Source organism: Pelophylax lessonae (assembly GCF_965119305.1).
Source record: "Pelophylax lessonae genome assembly, chromosome: 3".
Taxonomy (NCBI): Eukaryota; Metazoa; Chordata; class Amphibia; order Anura; family Ranidae; genus Pelophylax; species Pelophylax lessonae.
In genome coordinates, this window is record NC_138770.1 from 443,036,078 (window position 1) to 443,060,383 (window position 24,306).

Genomic DNA, 24,306 nt, shown 5'->3' on the forward strand with positions numbered 1-24,306 from the left:
GGATACATCTGCCATTTAAGGACATTTTATTTATTTATATTAATTTTTTTGAGCAGAGGAGCCACTACAATATTGGACTTATTGATTTTGAGCACAGTAGCCACTTTGCACTGGACTTATTGTTTTTGAGCACAGTAGCCACTTTATATTTGTATGGACTTTATTTATGATTATTCTGAAGCACATTAATCACTTTAACACTTGGGATTTTATATATATATATATGTGGTTCCTTTTACATTTTTTTATATTTTTTTAAAATTAATAGCACAAAATCATCAAATTTTACACTGTGTTTTTTATGATAATTTTTATATATTTATAGAGAGGTATTAATACATGTTATTATATTGTGTTTTTACTCTCTATTCATTGCATTTAGTTGTATTTTGTTGTTGTTTGCACTAATTTACACATTTTGTATTAATTTACAACATTAATTTGTGGACTCCAATTTGATAGTTTATGGTCACCTGATGTTCTGAGTTATATATCCAGAGTTCAAGCAAGAGTAGGAGATAGTCAGACAGATCTGAGTAGGGAGTTCCATAGGATGGGAGAGGCTTAGGAAAAGTCCTGGAGGCGAGCATGGGAGAAGGTGGCTTGGGAGCTTGGAATTTTGAGACTAGGTTAGTGATGTAGCTGGGGGCCAAGTTGTGCATGGCTTTGTAAGTTGTTGTTAGTAGTTTGAATATAATTTGTTGAGTGGGTGGAAGCCAGTGGATGGGTAGACAGAGAGAAGTAGCTAACACTGAACGGTTAGTAAGGTGGATGAGCCTGGCAGCAGCATTTGTGATGGACCAAAGGGGAAAGCCTATGTAAAGGTAATCCAGTAAGGAGGGAGTTGCAGTAGTCGAGGCGAGAGATTACCAGGGCGTGAGCTAGGAGCTTTGTGGTGTCATTGGTTAGGAAGGGCCATATTTTGGAGATGTTGCGTAAGTTGAGGTGGCAGGATTTGGATAGTGATTGGATGTGGGGCAAAAAGGAAAGTTCAGAGTCCAGGATTACACCTAGAACCTTGGCATACACACGGCTCTGGGATAAAATGCCCTTTGGATATTGTATTTATCATTGACATTGGACAATTTGTACAATTGAGAGATGGATAGGTTAAACCAGTAAACCATGTTTTGCCTTGATGCGTTTACCCACAGCAGGAACTTACATGCTGATAATAGGCTGTATCACTGCTCTATATACTAATAGCTATCATTATATGTGTTTTGGACTAAATTTTCATGAATGATTTAGGCTGGCAAATACATTATACAACTTACTTGTACAATTTTCCTTTAGATGTACTAAAACCATATAAAATGAGGTCAAACCTAAACACTTTAATTTGTATGCAATCAGGCAGGGCCACACACTACATACTTAGAGGTAAATCTAAAGGAAATTGAATAAGAAAATTGTATAATGTATGGCCAACAGTGGACTACAGAGTCCTGCTGTAATTAGGAGAAAACTTTGGGTTTGGGTTGACCATGTATTTGATCTGAACTCTTTTGCCTCAATGGCAACCAGTTACCAATCGTGTACTTCCACCCTGACCATTCAACTGTGGTCAGGTGGCTTAGAAGGGCCACCTCTATAGGTTTTCTAATGTACCAATATATACAGTATCTCACAAGAGTGAGTACACCCCTCACATTTTTGTAAATATTTTATTATATCTTTTCATGTGACAACACTGAAGAAATTACACTTTGCTACAATGTAAAGTAGTGAGTGTACAGCTTGTATAACAGTGTAAATTTGCTGTCCCCTCAAACTAACTCCACACACCGCCATTAATGTCTAAACCGCTGGCAACAAAGGTGAGAACACCCCTAAGTGACAATGTCCAAACTGGGACAAAAGTGTCAATATTTTGTGTGGCCACCATTATTTTCCAGCACTGCCTTAACCCTCTTGGGCTTCACAGGTTACCACTGGAGTCCTCTTCCACTCCTCCATGACGACATCAAAGAGCATTGTCATTTTTTCATTTTGTCACATGAAAAGGTATAATAAAATATTTACAAAAATGTGAGGGGTGTACTCACTTTTGTGAGATATTGTAAGTGAAGTCTGCTGTCTTAAAATAAATATCACAAAGGAAACGTATATATGTAAATCGGAAAGGTTGTAACAAATGCAGTATCAAACTTGTTGTTATCTTTCCCTCTTTTAGAGGCTAATGGATCTTTTCAATGTGAGTCTGTAACACATAATAGTCATTTGCATACTTTTAAATATGTCTTATTAGTTTATTTTGTGTAAAGTACCATTGGGTATTGTTTTTTATTGTGCCTCTCTATGCAGGAGTTTTTTGATCTCCCGGGATTAGCCTATTTTTTTACTTTTTCAATGTTTTTTTTTTTATACATTTTTTTGTCTTAGTAATTTAGTATGAATACAAGATGTCCCACATCATTCAAATTAACAGGAAGTCATTTTCTTGCCCTAGGGCAGTGATGGCAAACCTTGGCACCCCAGATGTTTTGGGACTACATTTCCCATGATGCTCAACTACAGTGCAGAGTGCATGAGCATCATGGAAAATGTAGTTCCAAAACATCTGCCAAGGTTCGCCATCACTGCCCTAGGGGCTTCATTGCAGGTCACACAGAGTTCGGGTTTTCTTTCTTTCTGCTATAAAAGCGCTATATAAGCTATGGTGATGATGGCACAGCTTTAGCTCCAATCCCAGTTGACGCCTTCTGAGGGCAAACGCATTGGGTGGAGACAGCCATGACGTCAGCAGGGACTGCACTGCAGGTGGCCATGCCACCACAAAAACTAATGCTATATCTCCACAATTGTTTGTAAGTGTCCTCCTTTGTTCCACATACTTATCTGTGATCTCGGAGACGGTGTCCAATCGCAGTATCATGGATTGATTCCCTAACAGCCTATACGCTCATTGACCCTACTGGGTCTGGTAAGCAGCCATTTCATTAGTAGAGCACGGTGGTGATGCATGCAGCACTTTGAAGGAATAGGACCTTAACACCATTCCAGTTTTTGAAATCACACTATTTGGACTGTGTTGGATAATAGACACTTTGGAACTCTTATTTGCATTTTGTGCATCCAGTTTTATTTGTACTTTGGTTATATTATATTGTTATATTTTATCATTTGATATTTTCTGCTCATATGATTACATGAGTTAGCGCCGGTTCACATAGGAGCGACGCTACTTTCAGGGGCGACCTCCGAGATCGCGGTGCGAGCAGCGCGCCGCGACCTCGGAGCGGCCGCCACGGACTTCATAACATTGAAGTCTATGGCGGTCGCCTCCTGGTCGCCCCAAAGAAGCTCCGGACCCTTTTTCTAGGTCGGAGCGACTTGTGTCGCTCCTATTAGAACGGGTCCGCAGCTTTCCTATGGGAGGCGACCTGCGGCGACCTGTGAGGCGACCAGGTCGCCTCACAGGTCGCCCTAGTGTGAACCGGGGCTTATGATTGTTTTTGCACTATATTTACAAATATTAGTTTCCTTTGTGATATTTATTTTACAACAGCACACCTCACTTATATATTGGTTCATTCCTCTCCTGGTATTCAGGGAGTCTCGGGTTCAGCAGTCTTGATTGATTGTAGGCCAGCGCATCTTTTTATTTATTTTTATTCTGTACCAGATTTTCTAACGTGCCTGCATCCTCCTTACAAATGTCAGGGTTCACAGCAACTTTTGTCAGCTCCTTTACAGCTAACCCTGCCATTGTCCAACAAACTGGCAAACTGGCACTGAGTTACTTCTGCCCATCATCACTAAATTCTTGCAGAAGGATACACAGAAATGAAATTTTTCTAGGGTTGAGGAAGAGAGTCAAGGAACATAGAGAAACAAGTAGAAAGCAGCAATTGCCATTTCTGCAACTTCGGCTTACTTCCAATGGGGCTCAAGTGATAAGGAGGATGGGAATGAAGAGATGGAAGACCATACTTGGGTGCCTGAGATTGTAGAGAAGGAAAGTGAGGGAAAGGGCACACCAGCCATGTTAAAACTACCAGCCATTTAGGTACCACATGCATTAGGAAAATATGCATCACAAAGCTCATTGGGAGCAGCGCCCTAAAAATAATGGTTGGCTGCAAACGTCCCACACTCCACCTCTCTCCCCCTCCATAAGAATCTCAGTCTGCACCACCTGCAACAGCTGTGACCTCAGGTTTTAGGAGTGTAAGTCTGATTGAGGGTTTGACAGGTTTACCTTACAGCACATCAAGTGGGAAAGAGGGTCAGCTTGAGGTCAGACAAAGTAGGTCCAAGTGTAGGTATCAACCTCCCCTCGCCTTCTCTAGCAGCATCCTTGACCAGGCACTTGTCTCTTCCCCAGCTTCTGGAGTGTAAGAAATATATGCACCCAATTACTCTTATGCCCAGCATCAAAAAAAGATTGAAAAATTTGCTTGCTTTACAATTGCTCCAGTTCCAGCTGTTGGAGTCTGCTTCCTACCACAACTTTGTGACCTGTGCTGCACCACAGTGGCTGGTATTTTACTCACCAAGAACACCATTCCTACCATCCATCAGAATATGGAAGTGTTTAAACCACACTGTCAGCACCATGACATGACTACAGACACAAGGCCCAGCAAGCATGTACAGGGAGATTACATCTCTTTCAATCTAAATTTGCTAGTGGCTGGTAAGTATGCAGGATAGGGCACAAGGCTGGAATTGTGGGTACACCACTTTGTGGTGTAAGGCTCAGTTCACATCGGTGCGATGGAAGACATTGCATGTGAGTCACACCGCACTGCTGTGCAAATCACATGGGATGTCTGTGCAATGTGAATTCGGCCATACAGATTATATGACTGAATTTGCATCGCATTCGGACCAAAGTTGCGCAGGACCGTTTTTTTGGTCTGCACCAGAATCAGATTGCATAGGGGTTCACACCTATGCGATCTGATTCCTGTCTGAATTGACAGTTCGCACTGCCATATGTGAACCAATCTGGAGGTTGTCATTAACTTTGTACTGACACTTTCAGCGGTTCGCATATGGCAGTGTGAACTGCCTGCGAGTCGGTTACAATGCGAGAACCCGCAGTGGATTTCCAGGGTTTCCTGCATCGCACCAATGTGATCTGAGCCTAACAGACCAGGCAATGGAGGCAAAGCAGCAGAAGGAAGAGTAAGACTTCCTAGTGATTCAGGATCTGCAGAATCCTTTCATACCTGGCCAGGGCTGCTGTTAGAAATCGCGGGGCCCCTTACAGACTACCTGGCAGGGCCCCCTCAAGAAAATATTAAAGATATATTTAGCTAAAATTACAACAAAATCACTAGTATCAGACACAAATATAACATAACTCGCGTAATTCCTGCTAAATCTAAAAAAAAAAAAAAACTATGTTAAATAAAAAAGAAGATGAGATGAGAAAAATATACAGGCTGGGCAGTTGGAGCTCAGTGATCAGAGAGACAGAGAGAGAGAAACAAAGTTACAATTTACAAATAAACTCCTGAGCAGAGATAAGTGCTGGGAGGAGAGGCCCACACAAGGGAGGGGGATTAATGAGGGACGACTGTTTTCTCAACAGATAAAAGCTGATAGTAGGGAGAGGGACAGATCAGATTCAGGTGCTGGAGGAAGATTTCTGTAATTGTTGTCCATCACTAATCCCCCTCTCTGTGTGGGCCCTCCTGTGTGCTTGGGCCCCCTACAAGAGGGCTGGTGGTACCCCCCTATCAGCGGCCCTGTACCTGGCTCTACCCCTGTGAGGCAGCAGCAAGCAAAGGAAGAACATAAGGAGAGGAAAAGCATTGAGGAGAGGAAAAGCATTGAGGTGTTGGTGGTGAGAGGGAGGAGGATATGGGGCAGTATTCCAGTGGTACATTTCACCTCTACCAAACCCTGAGAGTTGTACGTGGGTGAAGTGAAATTGCTGAGGAAATCGTTTTCCTCATGGACACAAAGGATTTGGGGTCCTCTGCTGCAGGAAATACATGACAATGGTTTTATTCATGTTGCAGTGCCTGGAGAGCAATCACTCTTTAGATTCTCTATACACGGGAAAAAGTCTGCACAATTTTCCCTAATTTTTACATTGAAAAAAGATTCACTTTATTGTGTTTTGTTTTTATCCTCATAAGTTGTATGAGGTAAGGAATTTTTGGGAATAAATGTGGCCTACAACAGATTTCTTAAATATGGTCTATGCAGTCTGTACAATATTCATGCACTTGCACATTGAAAAATAAAAGTTTACGTTTTATTTATTTTTTTTACGTCAAAAGCTTCATAAGTTATGTAATTTTGTAAATAAGGCCTACAACAGAAAGTTTAAATATTGTCTATGCAGTCTGTACAATATTCCTTCATTTTTACATTGGAATTTTGCAATAGCGGCCTACAAGAGATTGTTAAAATAAATAAATACATAAAATACATAATAAATGACATAAATACACATAAATGTGATTTGTTTTTTAGGTGAAAAGCTGCATTTATTTAAAAAAATTCAGCCTACTTCAACTGCTTTAATGCTGACTTGAGGTGTATACAATATTTACAGCTGTTGTTTCTGAAATAGTACACTTTATCATGTTGTTATATGATAAAACTTGCCGGTCTCTACCTTTAAATTTTTGGCTTTGTAGATAGCTGACATAGCTTGCATGGACTCTGTACAATATTTCCTGGCTTTGTCTTTCTTTAAATTCTATTTCAAAATAAAACCTGCCTTGTGTCTTCCTCTTTAATATCTGGCTAGTAAAACTACTTATATAATGAGCATTTAGTCTGTACAATGTTTCTGGCAGTGGTCACTGTATTAACACACCACAATTTTTATTTAGTGATAAAAAAACTGCCTTGTCTCTTCCTCTTACATTGCAGCCCAATCAGACTGTCCCCTGTACTATATATGCTTCTATTGTCTGTGTAATTTTTTATTTTATTTTTTTATAAAAACTGCCACATCTCTGAAATGTGGGGTCATGGTTTTGAAGGGTTTTTGTGAACTCTGTTTTAAATTTGTTTAAGAAGAAAGTGCAAACGCTGCTTCAGTTGAGTGCGATCCAGCTGGGTTGGGTGATAGCCCCAGATCCCTTCCACAACGATAATGAAGAAAAAGGAATTTTTGGCTGCACACCATGGCCAATCCAACAATGTTTTTTGAAGCAATAAAAGATTTCCACCAGGACATAAAACACAGGTACAAAGGTTGACGCGTTTCACACCAAGATCGTGCTTTTTCAAAACCAATTTAAAACCAATGAATTTTTTTAAACTTCTAAGACAACTCAGTGTGCCACTTACAAAAAAAAGTCACAAGCTGCAATTTAAAACTGTTTTGCAGCTGATATGAAGTTTAGGGCTTTAACTTTTTTTGGGAAGAGTATGGGTTGTTGCTGCTACTTCTACCACTTAATTTTAATTATTACTACCTGATATAAAAATTACATGTTGCAGCCAAAACTACTTAAAAGTTGTAATGAATCAGATTAGAGTGCTGCTTCTTTATTCACGTTAAATGTAAAATTATAAAAAATAAATTACACATGCAAAATACATGATGCCATGATTCTAAAGCTGTCCATAAGATGTACTGCTTCCTAACACTACATAGAAGTTACAAGGATCCCCAAGCATGTATTAAAAAGGAATGGTGTTTTTCCCATGTTGCACCCCAAAGTCACATAAAAAATAGAACCCTCTCCCTGCTGTATTCTTTACATTTTCTTTTTCAGTGTTACATGTCCCTAATGCCCAGCTTTTCTTGCCCTTTGCCTTTTAGCCTTAAACATGGCTTGAATTGATTTTTAAGACTTGCCCAACCTTATTGTTGAGGTTAAGGGGGTTTGGATTAATGTTCACAACTTCTGGACTGTATGATGAACTCTACGAACGGCCCGCAAATCAAACCCAGGCCACATTTGCTGATCACAATTGTAATAACATTTGCTACAAGCATTCCAGCTTGGGTCTTGGGACTTCAAGTAACATCACTTCCTGTGCTTCTAAATCTTTGCTTTGTGATAAATTTGCCCGTAGCCAATAGATTATAGAATAACCATTTTCCCTATAACAGTCTGAATGGTGCATTTGTATTCCCAAGGCACATGCTGTTTAGTGATAAACAAACAAGCCCTTTGACAATCTGCTCCCATTACAAAGGCTAATTTAAAGCAAAAAAGGGGTATTTCAGAGTCCTTTTTTGTTACATCTGTGACACATAAGTGTTTATGATGTCTGCTATAAAACAGAGCGGCTGCTCCTTGTCAGCCATATAGATTTCTTTTGTATGGCAGCCTCTCTAGAATTGAGTGTATTCCCTTAAATTAGACAAGAAGCCCAATATCTGCATCGCATTCCTTATGTCTGTAGGACAAGAAAAGTATTTTCTGCTTGTATTGCTGGGAGTCCTAGCTCAAAGCTTTTATTAATGCAGAGATATCCTTTGTTTGGAACCAGATCACTAAGTTGTCCCTCTTTTTGGTCTGATGTATATACTGTACCTATAAATAAGTATTACATTTCAGAAGTGTTTTTTTGCACTAAACCTTTCATCCAACCTCTCAATTATGTCATGTTATTTTGAAAAGCTAATACAGTAATCCCCCGCTACATCGCGGTTCAGTTTTTGCGGTCCCGGTAATTCGCGGTTTTTTTTGTAATGTTATTTTACTATATAAATCATTAAAAATTAAATATTTTTGTGTTTTCCATAGCTCTTGCTATGTCTCTCAGTATCTTTTATGTGTTTAAATGAGTTTCTATTGTTTTAAAAGTGTGTTTAAAGACCTTAAAATGCTTCTACACGTACAGTGACAGTAAAAAAACATGCCTACAATGCATTTTAATAGGGTTTTTCTATTTCGCGGAATTTCACTTTTCGCAGCTGGGTCCGGAACGTAACCCCCGCAATGGAGGGGGGTTTACTGTATAGAAGAAAAGTAGTGGCAAAAAAGGATTTGTTGATTCAACTAATCAATTTTTGTGCATTAATTCTTCATGGTCCACAGGGGGGCATAGCAGGAGTGCATCATTTGCCTATACAGTAAAACCTTGGTTTGAGAGTAACTTGGTTTAAGAGCGCTTTGCAAGACAAGCAAAATTTTCAAATAAATTTTGACTTGGTTTACAAGCGATGTCTTGATATACAAGTAGCCTCAAGTCACAGCTGAGTAGAAAAGAGAAGAGAGGCGCCTCTAAGTGTAGCAATATGGTTAAATTTAATGAAGGTACAACATTTAGCAACTCACATGGTTGATGATTGGAACAAGCACATCTAAGTATGCAGGCATCCAGGCTAAAGCTGTCCACATAGACGGTCCTCCACACCACCATCTACGTCATCCCTTCCATGCTGCCCCTCGCTTTCAGATCGCTTTACTGCAGGGTGGTCTTCCCGGTCAGGATTACAGACTGGCAGCCGGCGGTGCAGAAGATAGTCTATGTGGACAGCTTTACCCCGGATGCCTGCATACTAAGATGTGCCTGTTTTATTCATCAACCATGTGAGTTGCTAAATGTTGTACCTTCATTAAATGGAACCATATTGCTACACTTAGAGGCGCCTCTCTTCTCTTTCATACTCTGTAGCTCCTGCTGGAAGCGGCTATTTGTGGATGGACATTTTATGGTTATATAACCTCTCGAAATGCTATAATCTTTTTATACGGACTATAAACTGAAGGGCTTATGAATAAATGGTTGTGGAACGAATCATCTGAGTTTCCATGATTTCTTATGGGGAAATTCGCTTTGATATAAGAGTGCTTTGGATTACAAGCATGTTTCCGGAACGAATTATGCTCGCAATCCAAGGTTTTACTGTATATACCTATTGTGCTATAATGTGTCCTTCTTAACTGGCTCAGAAAGCTGGGAGGTATTCTAGCTGCAGTGCGTACTTACTTGTGTTTCAGGGATGTGTCAAGTATGGTTTTCCTGTACTTGACACTATTTTTATTAGGAAGTTTATATTTGTATAGGAAAATGTAGAATGGTTCTTGATCTCCGGAAGATTTACCAGCCTTCATGACCAGGCCATTTTTTGCGATGCGGCACTGCGTTACTTTAACTGACAATTGCGTGGTCATGCAAAGCTGTACATAAATAAAATGTACCGTATTTTTCGCCGTATAAGACACACTTTTTCTTCCCCAAAACTGGGGGGGAAAAGTTGGTGCGTCTTATACGACAAATACACATTTTGCCTGCATTAAAACTGCCCCTAACTTTGTGTGGTGCTTGCTCGCAGTCCTCTTTTTATGCTGTGTGTGCTGCAGGCTGGATTTGTGGCATGTACTGAGGGCTATGGAGACTTCTCTGACCCTCCCTGCATGGCCAGGCTGTGTGTGTTCGGGCTTCCCTCTCCCTCCTATAGCGCGCCTTGTCCCCCCCTCCCGACAGTCTAACTACGTGCTGCCCGGGCACCATGTCAACGCTCTGCTGAGCTTACCGGTACCTTTCCCTCCATCAGTGCGGGCTGTGCCTCCTCATGTCTCCCCGGGCAGTCTCACTCCTTGCTGGGCAGTGTGGGCACAATTGCGCCGCTTCTGTGCATATCTCCCGGGCACTGTATCAATCTATGCTGCCCTGAAATGTCCGCACGTCTTCCCCTCCTGCTCCATACGTTCCGCCTCCTCCGGCCAATGTTTACTGTGTGCTGTCCATGCTCTGCTCCGCCCCGCTCCTACTTGATTTGATGCCCGTGATTGACGGGGAGAAGAATTGATCCGCCAAAGCTCCGCCCCCCCCAAATCCCGGGGAGAAGTCTTTTTCTTCTAGACTTTCCTCCTTTAACCACTTTACCACCGCCCACAGTAATATTACTGCGGCAGAGTGGCTCGTTATCGTCTGACGACGTAGTACTACGTCGTCAGACACTCCCCCTTCTGGGCGGCGCTTGCGCGCCGCCGGAGGCTCGCTCCCGCTGTTTTCAGTCACAGCGGGAGTTGGGCCAGGGGAGGAGCAGCGGCGATCGCCGCTGCTCTTCCCCCAATCATCGAGGATCTAGTGTGGAGATCCGCCCGCCTGTGTAAATACAAGCGGGCGGATCTCCATAGTGACAGGGAGTGACAGGTCGGACTGTTCAGCATAGCTGGACATCCGATCTGTCCATGACTCACTCAGTCCCCTCCCCCCCCACACGTCAGTAAGCACCAGGCATACATTAACCCCTCCCTCTCCAATAAAATTAACCCCGTCCCTGCCAGTGTCATTTTTACAGTAACAGTGCATATATATAGCACTGATTACTGCAGTAATGTCACTGGTACCCCCAAAAGTGTCAAAAATGTCAGTCAAGGGTCCGATCTGTCCGCCGCAATGTCGCAGTCCCGCAAAAAAAATCGCAGATCGCCGCCATTACGCGTTAAAAAAAAAACACCAAAAATGACAGAAATCTTTCCCTTTGTTAGTAAACGCAATAACTTTTGCGCAAACCAATCAAAATACGCTTATTGTGATTTTTTTTACCAAACATAGGTAGCAGAAAACAAATTGGCCAAAAATTTTTAAAAAAATTGGTTTTTACATTTTTTTGGGGGGGAATTTCATATAAAAAAATGTTAAAAATATTGTTATTTTTTCAAAATAAACGCTCTTTTTTTGTTTATAGCGCAAAAAGTAAAAATCGCACAGGTGATCAAATACCACCAAAAGAAAGCTCTGTTTCTGGGAAAAAAAGGACGTGAATTTCGTTTGGGTACGGCGTCGCACGACCGCGCAATTGTCAGTTAAAGTCGCACAGCGCCAAATCGCAAAAAGTGGCCTGGACGGAAGACAGCAAAATCCTCCGGTGGTAAAGTGGTTAAAATTGGGTGCGTCTTATATTCCGGAGCGTCCTAAATGGCTAAAAATACAGTAAGTCCTTTTTTCCCACAAATAAAGCTTTCTTTTGGTGGTATTTGATCACCACTGCATTTTTTATTTTTTGGGCTGAAAACAAAAAAAGACAGACAATTAAAATAAAATAAAAATATATATATTTTTTACTTTTTGCTATAAAACATATAAAAAAAGAAAAGTTAAAAAATCAAATTTCTTCATAAATTTAGGCCAATATGTATTATGCTACATAGTTTTGGTAAAAAAAAAAAATCCCAATAAGCGTATATTGATTGGTTTGTGCAGAACTTATAGCGTCTACAAATTATGGTGTATATAAAGTATCTCACCACCATTACTACTAATAAATAAATAAATAAAAAGGGCATCCTAACTGCACGGCCTCCGAAGAGAAGACCCGATCAAAGCCGCATTCGGCTCTAAACGGGTCTACATGTAAAAATCCCGGAAGTGATGTCATGACATCACTTCCGGGTACTCGGCAGCAAATTAAAAAAAATGTGAGCATTAAAAACAGCCAAACTTGTCGTTTTTAATGCTTTTAAGTGCAGAGGATGGGTTTGGGGTCTTTTAGACCCCCAGATCCCTACACCAGAGTACCTGTAAAAAAAAAAAAATGAAAAAAAAAAATGTTTTTTAAATGTCCGAAAATATCGACCGATACCGATATCCGATGACCAAAATATTGGTATCGGTAGGAATAGAAAAACTATATCAGTCGACCACTACTATACAGTACCTTATATTACACTGGGTGGCACTGTGATGCCAACTTGCTGTTGTTTCTATCTGGCTTTAACCTAAAAATAAAACCTTTTTGAAGGTAAAAGGTGCAGAAACTTTAGCCCGTGTATGACATAAACAATGGGGTTGATTTACTAAAACTGGAGAGTACAAAATCTGGTGCAGCTCTCCATAGAAACCAAACAGCTTCCAGGTTTTTTGTCAAAGCTTAAAGTGTAAGTCCACCCTAAAACTAAAATCCCTGCATCTATAGACATCTAAGATCTAACACTAACCTATCTAGCCCTGTAAAGAAGAAACCCGTATACATACCTTTTTTAGAAGCCGATCCGACCCCATCTCCAGCGGCGGAAGCTCTGCAGAGGACACAGCCGACAACAGCTATGAAATGAATGGGAAGTGATGTCACCCATAGACCTACTATGAGGCTTCCGTTGTCGGCTGTGTCCTCTGCACCCGCTTACACAGCGAAGTCGCGGCTGACAGCTTAGCGTGGGATCGGGTTTCTATATGTATACTGGTTTCTTCTTTACAGGGCTAGATAGGTTAGTGTTAGCTCGTAGAGGTCTGTAGATGCAGGGATTTAGGCATTAGGGTACTTCAGTTAACCTCCCTGGTGGTATGATTGTTTCCGATTTTAGGTGCTGAAAGCGGTACCATTATTTTGCATGTAATTCTTAAGGATGAGCAGCCCAAACCAACTATTTACATATGATTTTTTTTTACTGTGCGTTCTTCTTTTTAGGGTATGATAAAGTTTGAAACACAAAATGATAAATTATATATATATATACACACATATATATATATATATATATATATGTAGCCCTGTAGAGTTACACAGGCTGTATTATCTGAAATGCCCAGTAGATGGCAGATGGACTCAGTATGCTGTTAATTAAACATTGAGCATTGATCACAGGACTTGGCTTTTTTCAGTCACATGATTGTGGCATCATCACAGTGTGACCAGGAAGTGGTGTGTGAGGAAAGACTGAGGGAGATAGACACCAGCTCTGGATTTCTTCTTATCCTTCTGCTCAGGATTTTCACCTATTAATGTCCTGGGAGGACTTCCTGCACAGCTCTGAGGAAGGAGGTCATGGAAGACTTTTAGAAGTTACCACATGCTCAGCCAGAGAAAGGACATGCGACTAGCTGTGAAAGACTGCAGCACAGAGATAGAACCCTGCTGAGAGAACTTGCTTCACCCAAGACCACACCAGCTGAGAGAGGGACCTGCTTTCAAAGACACGCACTGAGTCCAGACGTCTGGTGAATCCAGTGAGAGGAGACTGCAGTGGACTGACCTGGTTAATTGCGTTTCTGAGGGTAAGCCAAGCCTCTCCCTGTATCACCCCAGGGCACCTGTCTCCTCACTCTCAGTAAAGACTCTGAGGTCCAGAGTGGACATTGCACAGCTCAGGCTGCTTCAGTGACCCTGCGGAGCAGGACTTATCAGGGCCCCAACTCTCCTTGTGCACCAAAGGCCATTAGGGTGAAGATAAGGGGGTGGGACGCAGGTGTGCTAGTGGGTGGGTGAGGAAAATCCACATTGCATTGTTATCCGTGTTACTCTATTGTATTTTCCCATGTATGTTGATTCATTTGCTACTTACTATATAAAGTTAGTTCCAGTTAGACTGTGTCAGTCTCATTGCACCAAGTATGTTCCCAGTGGGACCCCACATCCCTACCCTGGATGCCCCACTGGGTGGAGGCACTGCCGCAGACATGTACCCCAGCTCCCAGATAGCGGAGGCTCAGGATCCGCCTGTCAGGCATAGTGAGTTAACTAGGTTTAGGGACCCCAAAGACACTAGGGGGCGCCCTCAAAACCCCGTTACATATGGAGGCACTGCTGAGATCTATTGGGGTACAACCAGTGAGAAAAGGTTAAGTCCTCAGGCCACTCCCTCCTTTGCAAAAGAGTGGGCCCAGCAAAGAAATTTACCATTACAGCAAGCTGTGATGTTATGCAAAGTCCCCTCCTGCTGTGAGATGAATCACGTCATCTTGTGTATAGAAGTTCGACTGGGAATAGAAATGGCGACCATCAGGGATATCCTGCAGGATTCTGAAGGCCAAACTTACATGTTAATATATTGTCATACGGACTTGGGAGACCATGAGATGCCTACCAACGTTCATTTATATGGAGCCCCGGATGAAGGATGCTCCTTAGTGTACGCTCTCCTTGATAAGGAAGAAAGGGTCTCACTGCAACCACCCTTTAAATTAGAACAGAAAGACTATGTCACGGAAAATTATTCTAAGCTCCTGACTCCCATCTCAGGAAAGGCCAGAGCCATTCCTAAACAAGCTGCCCATCCTATTACAGGACAGGGGATGATTACTCCTAAAGCAGAATTTCATCCATCTGCAGCATTACTGAAACCTGACAACCCTGAAGTACGCACTGTAGTATGGTAAGCAACGGGTTAAGTTGCTGTCTGCAAAATGTTACAATTATGTATATGTCTGGGAGCTGGGTGTGGCTGAAGTTAGTTGCATGCTGATGTGCAGTGAATAAAGAAGCAACCTGTACAGCTTGTCTGTGTTAATACACTACATTTTGGCGACGAGGATGGCTAGCTTTCTGGATTTACCGGCTATCGGACCGTTTGATGTGTCTGGAGACCACACTAGTCTCTCACAGCGCTGGGACAAGTGGAAGAAGGGATTTCAGCTCTATGTTATAGCCACAGGAGTGACTGCACCTGCTCAGAAGAGAGCCATGCTGCTGCATCTAGCTGGACCTCAAGTTCAGGACATTTTTGAAACCCTGGGAGCAACAGGGGAAGATTCAGACTATGAGACAGCCATGAATAGACTGAGTGAGTACTTTGAGCCAAAGAAAAATATTCCCTATGAAAGATATAAGTTTAGACAGGCTGTGCAAGAACTGGGAGAAACCACAGACAGTTATGTGACTAGGCTGAAATAGCTGGCAAAGTCTTGTGATTTTGGGACTGTAACTGAGGAGATAATCAGAGATCAGGTCATAGAGAAATGCACATCTGTGCACCTCAGGAGGAGATTATTGAGAGAACCTAGTCTCACACTTACTAGTCTGCAGGAGATTGCAAGAGCCATTGAACTGTCTGAGCTCCAGGCTCTGCATATTGAAACCAAGAACACTGCATCTGTCAATACAGTCTCCAAACCTACCTATAATAATAGGAATATCTGGAGTAGGAAAGAGAGTTTTCCAAAGAGGACTTTACATATCACCTGCAATAAATGTGGCAGGGCGGGACACACAAGTCAGGACTGCACTGTGGTACAGAATAAAATGTGCTATGCTTGTGGAAAGACAGGTCATTTTGCAGCTGTGTGTAGAAATACAACCAGAGATAACAAAACCAAAGGACAATCTGCACAAGTAAATGTTATAGCTGAGGATAAAGAGAGTGCTCCTGACTGTGAATTTATATTCTCCCTGTGTTCTCTGCAAGCTGGGACATTAACCATTAAGATTGGAAATACAGATGTGTCAGTGTTGATTGACTCTGGAGCTACATGCAATGTTATGGACTTGGCTTCTTGGCACAGTCTTAATGGCAGAGAAAATCACCTTAAATTGTGTAACACCACTAAACAGATTTATACTTATGGCTCCAGTACACCACTGCAACTTAAAGGCAAATTTTATACCTCTGTTCAAACACATGAGACTGGTCCTCCATTGCAGACCGAATTCTATGTTGTAGATGGCACAGGGTCGCCTCTGCTTGGTCGTCAAATCGCAATGGCACTAGGGGTGTTACAGATTGGCCGTGATGTAGGCAGCGCAAGAGTGAATATGGTGTCTCCTGCTATTTCTGCATTGAAAGAGGAATTTAAAGATTGCTTCTCTGGGTTTGGAAAATTAAAGGATTTTCAGTTGGAGCTTCACATTGATCCACATGTAAAGCCTATTGCACAGCCAGTACGCAGACTTCCTTATAGCCTGAGATCACCTGTTGAGCACAAACTGGCAGAGCTGCTAGACCTTGACATTATTGAACCTGTGGAAGGGCCCACTCCGTGGGTATCGCCGTTAGTTGTTGTACCAAAGGGCACAGATATTCGGATTTGTGTGGACATGAGATGTGCTAACCAAGCTGTGCAGAGAGAGAGACATCCAATTCCCACTATTGAAGATGTTCTGCATGCAATGAATGGTGCAAGTGTCTTCAGTAAACTGGATTTGAAATGGGGTTATCATCAGATTGAATTGACCCCAGCATCTAGAGTCATCACTACATTTGCAAGCCATAAAGGTCTTTTTAGATACAAGAGGTTGATGTTTGGCGTATCGTCCGCACAGGAGGCCTATCAACATGTGATTCAGCAAGTGCTACATGGTTGTGAAGGCACGCATAACATTTCTGATGATATAATTGTGTGGGGAACAAACACACAGGAGCACGACGAACGTCTCCGTGCAGTGCTAAATTGCTTGAAGGAGAAAGGGTTAACATTAAATGAGAAGAAATGCACATTTCAAATGAATAAAATGACTTTTATGGGCCATGTGCTGTCTGACAGGGGCATTGGTCCGGAGGACTGTAAAATTAAAGCTGTGTCTGATGCCAGAAATCCTGAAAACCCTGCAGAAGTACGCAGTTTTCTTGGGCTAGTGAATTACTGTGCCAAGTGGGTTAAGTTGCTGTCTGCAAAATGTTACAATTATGTATATGTCTGGGAGCTGGGTGTGGCTGAAGTTAGTTGCATGCTGATGTGCAGTGAATAAAGAAGCAACCTGTACAGCTTGTCTGTGTTAATACACTACACGCACCCTGCCTACAGGAGGTAGTGATGTATCGGACATACTACAGAAACTCTCAGAAGCCATAGTGACGGCAAATCACACCCATAGTTACCGCAAACTAAAGGTGTTTTCTGGGAATCAGCCTGTTCCTGCAGGAGAAGAGCCTTTTGAGGTCTGGAAGGATAATGCTATGCAGTTGTTGGAGGAATGGTCTTGTACGGATACCATAAAGAAACAGCGGTTGGTAGAAAGTCTTCGTTTTCCCGCTACAGACATGATAAGACTGTACAAGGGAGTAAATGGGCAAGCTACTGTGCACGACTATCTACGAGTCTTACAGGATGCTTATGGGAAATCAGAAGATTTGGATGATCTGTTGGTTAAGTTCCTAGCCACTAAGCAGAAGGAGCATGAAAAAGCCACTGACTATATCAACCGGTTACAGCTATCGCTAGTAAAGTTATTCCATAAAGGAGCAGTCACTGCCTCTGAGTTGGATGCTCGGCTATCTAAGCAAATTAAAAGAGGTGGTTTGACCAATAATCCAGTTATGATTCTGCTGAGAGCCAAGTTGGATGATAAAGTTCTGCCTTATTCCACCTTAATAAATACAGCCAGGAGATTGGAAGACCAGATGTGTCCACCCCTACAGAAGGAGAAAGAGGATACAGAACTGTCAGCTCTTAGGAAGAAGGTGGCTGAATTGGAGCTCTTATGCAAATCACCACCAGAGAGAGCAGATCCTCCCCCCTGGAAGTGCCGAGGGGACTGCTTTAAATGTGGAAAGTCAGGGCATTTTCAGCGGGAGTGCCCTGTGAATTCCATGGAGGTGGATGTGGAGGTGCTGGCAACCGAGCTCGAGGAGACTCAAATGACCAGGTCTTACAAGCAGAGGAAGACCCGGCCTACATATAGTCCATCTGTTGGGGCCAAGATTGGGCCTAAATCTTTGATACACGTACAAGTAGAAGGAATTCATGCTTCAGCATTGCTAGATACAGGTTCTCAAGTCACCATTATCTACAGAGACTTCTATGAACGTCATTTGAAACACATTCCTATGGAACCTGCAGGAGAGTTTCAGCTATGGGGTGTTGGGTCTCAAGCTCAACCTGTGGAGGGATGCATAAAAGTGACCATAACTATTCCCCAGTTAAACACTGGGATGATATATCCTATGGAGCTGGAAGCTTTGATATGCCCTGCAGCCAAGAAAGTGTGTGCCCCAATAATATTGGGTACTAATGCAAAGATGGTACAGGATGTATTCAGGGCCTATCTGACAGAAGTGGGAGATGTCTCTTTAGACCGATTGATGGAGGTCAGCCCTGTCCTAGGAAAAGAATGTCAACGACTAGCCCTTGAAACAAAACCAGGGTTGTGCCACTATTCAGGAACAGAACCTGCATTTGTGAAGCCTGGTGAGACCAAAACTTTACGAGCCATAGCCTCAATGCACCATGAAATGTTGGGGGGAACTGGACAATACCTTATTGAGTCTCTGCCTAAAGAGGATCAGAAGAAGGGCTGGACTCTCATTCCTGAGGTAAAAGATTGGCGAAAAAGGTGGTGTCGGAGCTTTCCTGTGATGGTACAGAATTTAACCCCCACAGAAATCCGAATTGATCGTCATCAGAAGATTGGTGTGATACACCTTTTAGATCAAGTTTTGTCCATCATGTCTGTGAGTGCAAAACAGAAGGATCATGTGAAAACACCTTTAGATTTTGATCTAGAAGATTCTCCTCTACCACAGCAGTGGAAAGACAGCCTTCGTTCAAAACTGGCCACCCGAGAGGGAGTGTTCTCCAGAGCAGAGTTGGACGTGGGGTGTTCTAAGAGTGCCACCCATGCTATAAGACTTGCTGATTCTACTCCTTTCAGAGAAAGGTCAAGAAGAATACCCCCTCGAGATGTGGAAGATGTCCGGGACATACTCCAGCAGATGAAAGGAGCAGGCATCATCGCAGAGTCCCGGAGCCCCTATGCCTCACCTATTGTGGTAGTGAGGAAAAAGAATGGTTCAGTTCGGCTATGTGTGGACTACCGTACTCTGAACAAGAGGACTGTGCCAGATCAGTACACTTTGCCCCGGATAGAGGATCTCCTGAACGCCCTATCTGGCAGCCAGTGGTTCAGTGTGCTTGACTTGAGGTCTGGATATTATCAGGTACCCATGAAGAAGGAGGATCAGGAAAAGACAGCTTTCATCTGCCCTTTGGGGTTCTTCCAGTTTACCAGAATGCCACAGGGAGTCACAGGAGCTCCTGCTACTTTTCAGAGGCTGATGGAGAAAACTGTGGGGGATATGAATCCCAAAGAGTGTCTAGTGTATCTAGATGACCTAATTGTTTTCGGGAAGACGCCAGAGGAGCATGAACAAAGGTTGCTAAAGGTGTTGGATCGACTTCAAGCTGAAGGCCTGAAGCTATCAGTGGACAAATGCCGATTTGCCCAAAACTCTGTCACTTATGTGGGGCACATAGTCTCCGCTGAAGGAGTAGCCACAGATCCTGCTAAAATTGAAGCAGTGTTGAATTGGCCAAGACCAAATAACATCAGTGAGTTGCGGTCCTTTCTCGGATTCTGTGGTTACTACCGAAGATTCGTGAAAGACTACTCAAAGATTGCTCGAGAGTTACATGACCTGCTGAAGATTACCCCTGACGTAAGGGGTGCTAAGGCACCATATCCTAAAGACCCCTTTGGAGAAAAATGGACTTCAGGATGTGAAGACGCCTTTCTGACATTGAAGAAGAGACTTACAGAAGCTCCTGTCTTAGCCTATGCAGACCCTGAGAAACCATATATCCTCCATGTGGATGCCAGTATGGAAGGCCTAGGGGGTGTACTGCACCAAAGTTATCCAGAAGGATTGAGGCCGGTGGCTTACATAAGCAGAAGTCTTACAGGTACAGAGAAGAACTATCCAGTTCATAAATTGGAATTTCTGGCACTCAAGTGGGCCATCGTGGATAAGCTGCATGACTATTTGTATGGAGCAACATTCGAAGTAAGGACTGACAACAATCCACTTACCTACATACAGACTACAGCTAAGCTGGATGCCACAGGACATAGGTGGTTGGCTGCCTTGTCAAGCTACAGTTTCAGCCTGAAGTACAAGCCTGGGCCCAAGAATGTCAGCGCAGATGCCCTGTCCCGCAGACCTAGACTCCCTCCTCACCGAGAAGAAGAGGAGTGGGAAGAGATCCCTGGGCCGGGGGTAGGAGCCTTTTGTCAGATGTATGTGGTGGCCGAGAGTCAAGAAGAATTTGCCGAGCTAAGAGGGATAGACTCCATTAGCCACTCTCCGGAAGCTGTGCCTGAGGTGTTCCATGCTCCAGTCATGCTTCAACAGTGGTCCAGTATAACCACAGAAGACAAGAGGAAGGCTCAAGCGCAGGACTGGTATATTGGGATAGTTATCAGAGCAATAAAGACTAAGAATCCTAAATTGCTGACTTCTCTACCTGTGAGTCAAAGAGAATTATACCGAAGAGAATGGAGCCGACTACATCTCGAAGATGGAGTACTCTATAGGGTCGTGAAGTATCATGATCACCCTGACAGAAAACAATTGGTACTACCGCACAGATACCGTGGCATGGTCCTGAGAGCTCTCCATGATCAACATGGGCATCTCGGGGTGGACAAGACCTATGGCCTAGTACAAGATCGGTTCTATTGGCCTCGCATGAGGGAACATGTCGAGCAACATGTACAGACATGCAGGAGGTGTATCCAGAGGAAGACCCTGCCTGTGAGAGCTGCCCCTATGGGTCATCTGAAAAGTACGGTACCCATGGATCTTGTGTGCATGGACTATCTCTGCATTGAGAACGATACAGCGGGAATTGGAAATGTGCTGGTGGTAACGGACCATTTCACCAGATATGCTCAAGCCTTCCCCACTAAAGATCAAAAGGCTGTGACTGTAGCCAAAGTCCTTTGGCAGAAGTATTTCATTCACTATGGACTACCCAATCGGATACACTCTGATCAAGGTAGAGACTTTGAGAGTAAGTTGATCAAGGAGCTGTTGGACATGTTGCAGGTGCAGAAGTCCAGAACCACACCTTATCATCCGGAGGGCGATGCACAGCCAGAACGGTTCAATAGGACCCTCCTAGATATGCTAGGGACTCTAAAGCAAGTCGAGAAGCGGTCTTGGAGTAAACATGTGGAAGCCATGGTCCACGCATACAACTGTACAAGGCATGAATCTACAGGGTTCTCACCCTATTTCCTAATGTTCGGAAGAGAAGCTCGATTGCCGATAGATGTCCGTTTGGGAGTGTCTCCTGATGGAACAGATTCAACTTCACACTTTCAATATGTGAGGAACCTCAAACAAAACCTTCATCGGGCCTATGAGTTGGCCACCCAAGCTGCAGCAAAAATTGAAGAACGGAACCAAAGAAGGTATGATGCTAAGGTGAGATATCGGGAGATTCAAGCAGGGGATAAAGTTCTTCTCCGGAATCTAGGTGTGCCTGGAAAACACAAACTAGCTGACAGATGGAAAGATACCCTGTTTGAGGTTGTGTCCAAGCTGGAAGGGCTGCCAGTGTACAACATTAGGGGCCCGGAGGGCCGAATAAAGGCTTGGCATAGAAACCATCTGCTTCCAGTTATGTATGCTGATGAAGAGGAGGAGAGTAGTGAAGAACTGAGGGAAAACCCAGCAGAGAGTCCTGGAAATGGGGCAGAGGAGACCCCAGGAACTCCCAGTGCAGAGGATCAGTGGTGGTCATCACCCGCTGAAGAAACACAGCAATTGCCTCCTTTAACTCCTGTGGTTTCACAAAGTTCTCCAAGGTTGAATCCAGAAAGTCCATGTTTTGTGCCTGGAACTTCCCTTAGAGACTCTAGTTCGAGGGCCGAAGTCAAAGTTCCACAGTTGATGTCCCAAGATCCTCTCCCACAGCGAGAACTGAGACACAGCACCAGAGTGCGGCAACTCCCTAGGGCCCTAGTTTATGATAATATAGGAAAGCCCAGTTATGCCCCGCTGACACAAGCGGCATCCAAAATGGCCACTTTCCTACATGCACTAGCTGAAGTGGTAAATGTTAGTGACTCTTTACCCTAGATAACTAGCTAGCTAGGATGTTACTGTGCTAACTGTACTATATGTATGCTAAACCTTTTTCTGTTGAATTTTTGTTAAGCCCCCTGGCTAGGACTTGCCAGTGGAAGGCAAGTATTTTCAAGGGGGAGCATGTAGCCCTGTAGAGTTACACAGGCTGTATTATCTGAAATGCCCAGTAGATGGCAGATGGACTCAGTATGCTGTTAATTAAACATTGAGCATTGATCACATGACTTGGCTTTTTTCAGTCACATGATTGTGGCATCATCACAGTGTGACCAGGAAGTGGTGTGTGAGGAAAGACTGAGGGAGATAGACACCAGCTCTGGATTTCTTCTTATCCTTCTGCTCAGGATTTTCACCTATTAATGTCCTGGGAGGACTTCCTGCACAGCTCTGAGGAAGGAGGTCATGGAAGACTTTTAGAAGTTACCACATGCTCAGCCAGGGAAAGGACATGCGACTAGCTGTGAAAGACTGCAGCACAGAGATAGAACCCTGCTGAGAGAACTTGCTTCACCCAAGACCACACCAGCTGAGAGAGGGACCTGCTTTCAAAGACACGCACTGAGTCCAGATGTCTGGTGAATCCAGTGAGAGGAGACTGCAGTGGACTGACCTGGTTAATTGCGTTTCTGAGGGTAAGCCAAGCCTCTCCCTGTATCACCACAGGGCACCTGTCTCCTCACTCTCAGTAAAGACTCTGAGGTCCAGAGTGGACATTGCACAGCTCAGGCTGCTTCAGTGACCCTGCGGAGCAGGACTTATCAGGGCCCCAACTCTCCTTGTGCACCAACGGCCATTACGGTGAAGATAAGGGGGTGGGACGCAGGTGTGCTAGTGGGTGGGTGAGGAAAATCCACATTGCATTGTTATCCGTGTTACTCTATTGTATTTTCCCATGTATGTTGATTCATTTGCTACTTACTATATAAAGTTAGTTCCAGTTAGACTGTGTCAGTCTCATTGCACCAAGTATGTTCCCAGTGGGACCCCACATCCCTACCCCGGATGCCCCACTGGGTGGAGGCACTGCCGCAGACATGTACCCCAGCTCCCAGATAGCGGAGGCTCAGGATCCGCCTGTCAGGCATAGTGAGTTAACTAGGTTTAGGGACCCCAAAGACACTAGGGGGCGCCCTCAAAACCCCGTTACATATATATATATATATATATATATATATATATATAAGTACAGTAAAACTGCAGGAAAGGGCACTGGGGGGCAAATTAATGTCAATTTATTTTATTTTGCAATGTAATCCAGTAGTATAATATATAGTATAATACATCAGTGTGTTTGTGTGTTTTACTTTTCAAATTTGCCACCGGTTCCACCCCCCTGCGAGCGTCACGTTGCAGGAGACGGAAGACGGGGCTCACAGTATCGGGCGGAAGATCCGGCCGCCGTATGCTGCAGTGACACATCGCGGGATCCCGGGGACAAGGTAAGTACCCTCTACCAGGATCCAGCGATGCTCCCTGGCGGTACCCTGAGTGTGGCTCGCGCTTACCGCTAATGGCACTGAAATTCCACCCCAAACCACACTCGGGAATAACGCTAAGGAGGTTAAACAATTAGAAGCTAATTGGTTTCTACGCAGAGATTTTGCACTCTCCAGTTTTAGTAAATCAACCCCAGTGTTCCCACACTTTAAGCTTATCTGTTTAGCTTTAAAATGATTTACCATTTTAAAAGGGAAGGCCCCAACAGTTGCTGTATAATAAATTGTGATTGAAAGAGCGTATTGATAAAACAGCTCATGATTGAAAATTGACCATATGAGTTTAACATAATGTTTAGCACATCATGTATAATTTACTATAGAGAGTTCACAGACATCTCATTTGTCCTGCTGACATTGGCTGAATCCCCTTAACAAGTCTAACCCCCCTCCATATCCCT